The sequence below is a fragment of the Pistacia vera genome, unplaced genomic scaffold (assembly GCF_008641045.1).
Source record: "Pistacia vera cultivar Batoury unplaced genomic scaffold, PisVer_v2 Contig666, whole genome shotgun sequence".
In the NCBI taxonomy this organism is placed as follows: domain Eukaryota; kingdom Viridiplantae; phylum Streptophyta; class Magnoliopsida; order Sapindales; family Anacardiaceae; genus Pistacia; species Pistacia vera.
The window spans coordinates 478478-484927 of NW_022196519.1; the positions used below are offsets into that span (position 1 = coordinate 478478).

The 6450-nt window shown below is 29.5% G+C and overlaps 1 long non-coding RNA gene across 1 annotated transcript; it reads right to left on the reverse strand.

Moving 5' to 3' along the window:
* Positions 1 to 3844: 3844 nt before the first annotated feature.
* Positions 3845 to 4164, reverse strand: LOC116112750. The gene is made up of 3 exons (XR_004125306.1): positions 4083 to 4164; positions 3966 to 3992; positions 3845 to 3863 (listed from the first exon to the last, which is right to left on the reverse strand). It is a non-coding gene; the product is annotated as an uncharacterized LOC116112750 (long non-coding RNA).
* Between the last annotated feature and the right edge of the window lie 2286 nt (positions 4165 to 6450).

The following is a 6450-nucleotide window of genomic DNA, read 5'->3' on the forward strand; positions in this document are numbered from 1 at the left end:
TTTGATTCTTGTTCTTGATTCTTGAGGCTAAAGAGGATATAGCAAATCCCTCTTTAGCTCTTCAATTTATCTTCGTGTTGACTACCGTTAGTTCGATTCTATTTTGAATCGGTAGCGATCCCAATCAGAGACAAGTTTAAAGGAGTCTCCAAACATGTGTATAAACTCTAATCTTTACTTTGATCTTTTATATTACTACATAATATTTTATTTAACATATTATCTGTAACATCTGTATCCTGATCTTGGCTTAAAATGAAATCGATCGTTGTTTTATTTTTGTTTTCTGCTATCATGGGTTAAATCGCTTCCTAACAACTAAATCTTCATCTTCATCAAACAAAATGTTATCTTTATTAAGACCTCTGTCTTGCTCATTACCTATCTCAGAAACTACTTTTAACTTGGCTCTGAGAGTTTGAAATCCGAAACTAGGAAGTGCCTTGGTTAGAATATCTGTAATTTGATATTCTGTACCAACATATTGACTACATAACTTCTTTTATGTTGCTAACTCCTGAACATAATGCACATCTATCTCAATGTGCTTAGTTCGTGCATGGAATACAAGGTTAGAAGAAAGGGCTTTAGCACTTATATTGTCACACCACAAAACATGAGTGTTATTAATAGTTATACCAAGTTCTTGAAACAAATGTTGAATCAAAACAAGTTCAGTTGCAGCTTGACTTAGAGACCTATACTCAGCCTCTGTTGAAGACAAAGAAACTACCTTCTGCTTCCTAAAAACCTAGTGCACCAAATTTCCTCCAAGGAAGATACTATATCCACTTGTCGATCTCCTATTACTTACATTACTAGCCCAATTGGCATAAGCATATCCTTCAAGGATGAATTCTGGATTTCTTTGAAAATTAAACCCATGTGAAAGAGTTCTCTTGATATACCAAATGACTCTCTTACAAGTAGTCCAATGTGCAATGGTGGGAGACTAAAGAAGTTGACTCAATCGATTGACAAAGAATGCAAACTCAAGTTTGGAAAGAGTGAGGTACTGCAAACCACCTACAATGCTACGATAAAGTGAAGGTTGTTCATAAAATGCACTGTCTTCTTTGCCTAATTTCACACCCGTCGCCATTGGTGTATTGCAATGTGACCATTTCGCTAATGTGAGGAATTATATTGGTCACCAGGTTGATTACATTAAGCTTGTACTCTCAAGTGTATAGTGACAAAAAAACCTTTGATCATTTATTGTGACAATAATAATTTGTCACTTTAAACTAGTTATTGTGATCAATTATTTGTGACAATAGAAAACAATTTTTGTCACTACAAATAATATTTTATTACAAATGAATTACATTTAAGGACGAAATGATAATTGATAAGTGTTATGGTAAAAAAATAATATATTATACCAAAATTTATTTTGTCAAAATTGTGAATGATAACCAAATTATTTGCTCCTTATTTTTATTTTAATAGTGACTTTATTTTGACAACATGTTTGTTTGTTTAAATGACAATATTATTTGTAAAAGACTGTATAATAGCGATAACAATTTTGTAAAAAATTCTATGGCATGACAAATAATTTTTGATACAAATATTTGTACACGACAAATTTTTTATTGTCAAAATAATATAGGCGTGACATATTTTTTGTCATCTAAAAAATGATAAAAATATTCATAATGGAGTACCATCTAATGTCTTATGCCAATATTATAGCAGCTCATCATACATGAAATCCATCCGGTATATAAAGATAGTAGCATAGTCTAAATGGCTCAATCAACACACTGATTAGAAGGCACGCAATGCCAATATAAATCGTCCCTTGGATGAATAATCACTTGCCTCTGCAATTTAGAAAAAGAAATTCATTAATATGTGAAAGAAATTCGTTATGTTGTCTCCTTAGAGAAGAATCCTTCCTGTGAAAGTACAGAAAGAATTTAAAGTATGGGCATTGGATCAGAGGTACTAAAAAAAATGAGAAAATAAATCACCTAATGACTTTCTGGTCTTTTTCTTGATGTGGACTTCTTCAGCATCATCCAGAACCAAGTTCATGTACTAATCAAAATCCTGTAAAACCAAAATGAATAACAGAAATTGAATCACATTTTGAACGAACTAAGAATCTAATAAATGCTTACAACGAAGGTATTTCTATAAATAATATCGTTTGTCTTAACTTATTTTACTTATTTTGGGAAAAGTTAAGGAAAGGTTTAAAGCATGATCCATACTGCAACGAAAGCAAGAAAAACAACAAAAGACTACCGGGCATAATGAATTGAATGGATAAAGATTTCTTATCTTAGACATGTTCATCGCTAAAGCAATTGGAATGTATTATACATTTGAAAGCTAAATATTACATGTTCCTAGAAATGTATCCTTTCCTAGAAATGTATCCTGAGGTTTCCTTTGCTTCAAAGAGCTCATTTCCTACGAGTTACATGGTTATATGTGATTCATGCCCCTTTTAAACCTCAGTTCAAGTCACATGCACAATAACATGCCCTCTCTTATAATAAGGGGAAGAAATGTTCACAAAGAGACAAGATAAGATAAGATAATTAAAAATTGGCTGACTGGCTCATTACAAACGAATAAACTACATTTTGTAGCTATTCTTGACCTTGTGTAAGCAAATTGCTCTGACCTTAATTAGAAGATTATCTTATGAGAAAAAAAAAAAAAAAAAAAACTTTGTTAAGGATGGCTTATAGGTTATCATATCACATATCCAACTAGCCCAACGAAAAAATTTACACAGGTAAGCATGTTTTTTCCCTATAAACATTGTTGAGTGCAACTCAGAACCTCTACCACCTAAGCTTCAAGTAAAAATGAACATTAAAGCTCAACAGGTCGTGCATTTGACAGTTGAAACATGAATAATTGATACAAGCAAATCATATCTACCCTCATAACTGAATTTATTATCATTGAAGATTAAAGAAGTGAAGAAAATACAAGTAATATTATGCATTCCTAGTTGGAAAGTCAGCAACAAAATAACATGCTGAAACAAATGAGCCACTTGAAGAGTAGAATGATATTCTTATGTGTTTGCCAATCAAAACCCTAATCTATCATAACAATTAGTAGCAGAATGCGTCAATGAAACAAACTAAACTTGTATAAAGACTGAAGAGAAGAATGCTTGAAAGGATACCACAAATAAGAAAACCAAGCTGTTCAAAAGTTGAATTCAACACGAAGCCAGCCTACTTTTATATTTATGATTGGCTGGAGGTTCAAAAGCTAATCATGCTAAGGAGTTAGATCATAAAGGAACTAGAGCAAGAAATTGCAAAATTAAATGCCAGTAAAGATGCATCTTTTAATTTCGATTTCTTCTTTGTGTTGCAGTGCTTAATTTTTCTTTTCAATTTTATATGGGGTAGTGACAACGTTGCAACCTAGTACTATACAGAGTATATACTTGATGAGAACTATAAATAGATGGGAACAGCAAAGATGAAACACATAACCATAAACAGCACCAGATGAAAGATGAAAAGAAAAACTTCAGAAAATATAACAAAATGATAGGTATGCCACAGAAACAAACATATCAAGATAAGAATTTTAATATTTTACATTAACAAAACAAATCTACTCCGACAAAAGAATGTTAGTTTATCTATATCTAAAAACATTCTTTACCAGCAAAGTGGAGCATGTAAGCAACTTCCAAATCCAATCTTTGCACTTACTAACAAATAACATGCAGACAATATTCAGATCTATCCAACATAAACAATGTGATTAACGACTATATACCAAAAACTGCAAATTAACAAATACCACATCTCTAACATCATCAACCATTCCGAAAAAAAAAAAAAAAAAAAACCCAAAATTTGAATGCGAGCTTTCTGAATATATGCAAACAAAGAACAGCAAAAATAAGCCCAAAACTCATCAAACCATCAACAAAAAACCAACTTTAAGCAGACCCAGAAGAGGAAATCACTTACGCTTTGAAGAAACCTGAAAATCAAGTTCTGGAAACACACAAACCCACAAAAACATTGCAACAAAAAAAAAAATTCATTGAAAGACAAAGAAGTAAAGGAAAAGGATACAAAACGTACAAGTCATAATCCTCTGAACTTTGGTGCTCGCCATTGTTGTTGTTGTGGTTGAGTTACAAGAGACACAGAAGAGATGTTGAAGTTGAACCTAGAGCAAACAAGTCAAGTTGTACTTAAGAAAAAAGAAATGGGCTTCGGAGCCAGGCTTAAATTGACCCGAGCTCGGGTTCCAGGCCCATCTCATATTAGATTGGAAGAGATTTGACATTTTTTAAATCAAATTTAAGAGTTTATTTAAATAAGGAATATAACAAATCTTATGAAAACAAAAATGAGTAGTTGAAATACTTTTGAAAACGGATTGTTATAATATCGTAATAATATGATTTAATTAAGAAATTATCATCTTAATTGGAGTAAAGTTGATAAATGATAATGTTTTTTTGAAGAAAATTACTTTCTATAGAACCAAGTGAAGGTATTTTTACTCAAAATATTTCAGTTTTAATATTGAGACATTAAAGATTAGGCACAAATTTGCTTTTAGACAGTGAAAAATATTACAAACACTTTACACAAATTTATATTAAAGAAATTGATTATTGTAGGCTAAACAATACATTTCAAGCTCAAAGTTCTATTAATTTTATTATTTTTATAACTTGAAATTTAGGTGATATTTGTTTTTTTACCTGAAAATTAAATGGTCCTAATTATTGAATATGTTTGAATGTACTATTCTGATAGATACATATATTTTTCTTTTTCATTATCTAATTATAAGTGTTTGACTGTTTGTTTTTATCGGTGTTTTGACACAGCTGTCTTTATGAAATTACTTTTATATTTTTACATGCTAGTACTATGTTATTTCAAATTATGAAAATGACAAATAAAATAAGATATAATAATTAATGATAATTATGCTATTACATTGTGTTTGTATAGTAATTAAAATTTTATTATAACAAAAAAATTAAAAGCAATGAAATTAATTAGATCATTGAAAGAATTAATTTTCAATTTGGTCTCACAATTGTTATGTGAACGTTTTATCAATTATTCCAAGCAAGTTGATTGCCAGGGACGGAGCCAACAAATTTATTCTGGGGGCACTAGAATATGATGTTTATTGAATGACAAAGCCAGAAAGTGATTAGAAAGTTACATTTATAAGGGCTAAAGTGTTACTTTCAAAAAATTTGGTGGCTAGAATAACTAAATTTATAGGGAGTAAAATCATTTTTTTGTACACGAAATTTAAATTTTTTTCTAGAGCCCAAGTGCATCTGGCTCCGCCATTGTTGATTGCATTTGATGGTTGATTTTTATTTGTGCAACTATGATAAATAAAAAAGACAAAAAATATAATATAAAGATTTTGATAAAACTGAAATTATTTAAAATTGATAGGAATATAATTGATAAATAAAAATGATATTAATTAAGATGTTTTAGTATTAAGATAAAATCAATTTTTTTTTCGCTTTTACATTTTATTTGATTATCAGATAAAATTTAAAAAACAAACAAACCTAAAATGTCAGAATCAAGTAAAATTAGACTTATTCAAGACTAAAAAATAAACAGCCCCTTAGATGGTTGATAATTGTTGGTGGCCTTTGTATTTTTCTAAAAACATAAATAAAATAAAAATATAGCAAAAATGATAATTATGCCTCTATTAAAACAGCTCATCATATACATGAAATCCATCCAGCATATAAAGATAGTAGCATAGTCTAAATGGCTCAATCAACACGCTAATTAGAAGGAACGTAATGCCAATATAAATTTTCCCTTAGATAATTTATCTCAGTGCTTAGATTTTGACTCAAACATTTTATCATTAATATTTAATACCTCTGTTTCAACATTATTATGACAATTTTTTATTGTAATAATAAATAAATTCTTTTGTAACAAAATAATTTGTAGTTATAGCATGTATAACTAAATCTAGTGACTAAAATGTTTTATGACAAAATATGTTTGTTACAATAAACAATTTACTTAGGTGCCAAAATTTTGCGCAAAAAAATTATGATGAAATATTATGATAAAAATGTTTTCTTCACTATATTTCTTATGGGTTTCTTTATTGTGATAAAATATTATGACAATATTTTTTTTAGTCACTGTGTATTCTCTTTGTCATATTTAATGTGATGTTTCTTTATTTTGTCATAATTACCTAAAATACTCGTGACAAAATAACATTTGATAAAATTAATTTTGTCATAACATAATATATTTCTTATAGTGATTCCAACTCTAATCAACAAGTCCTGAGCATACTTGGACTGAGTAAGGTGTAAGCCTGAATCATTTTGGTTAACCTCAAAGCAAAGGAAATATTGTAACACACCAAGATGTTTAAGAGCAAATTGCTTGTTCAAGTCTTGAATATTATGAGAAATGATGGTAG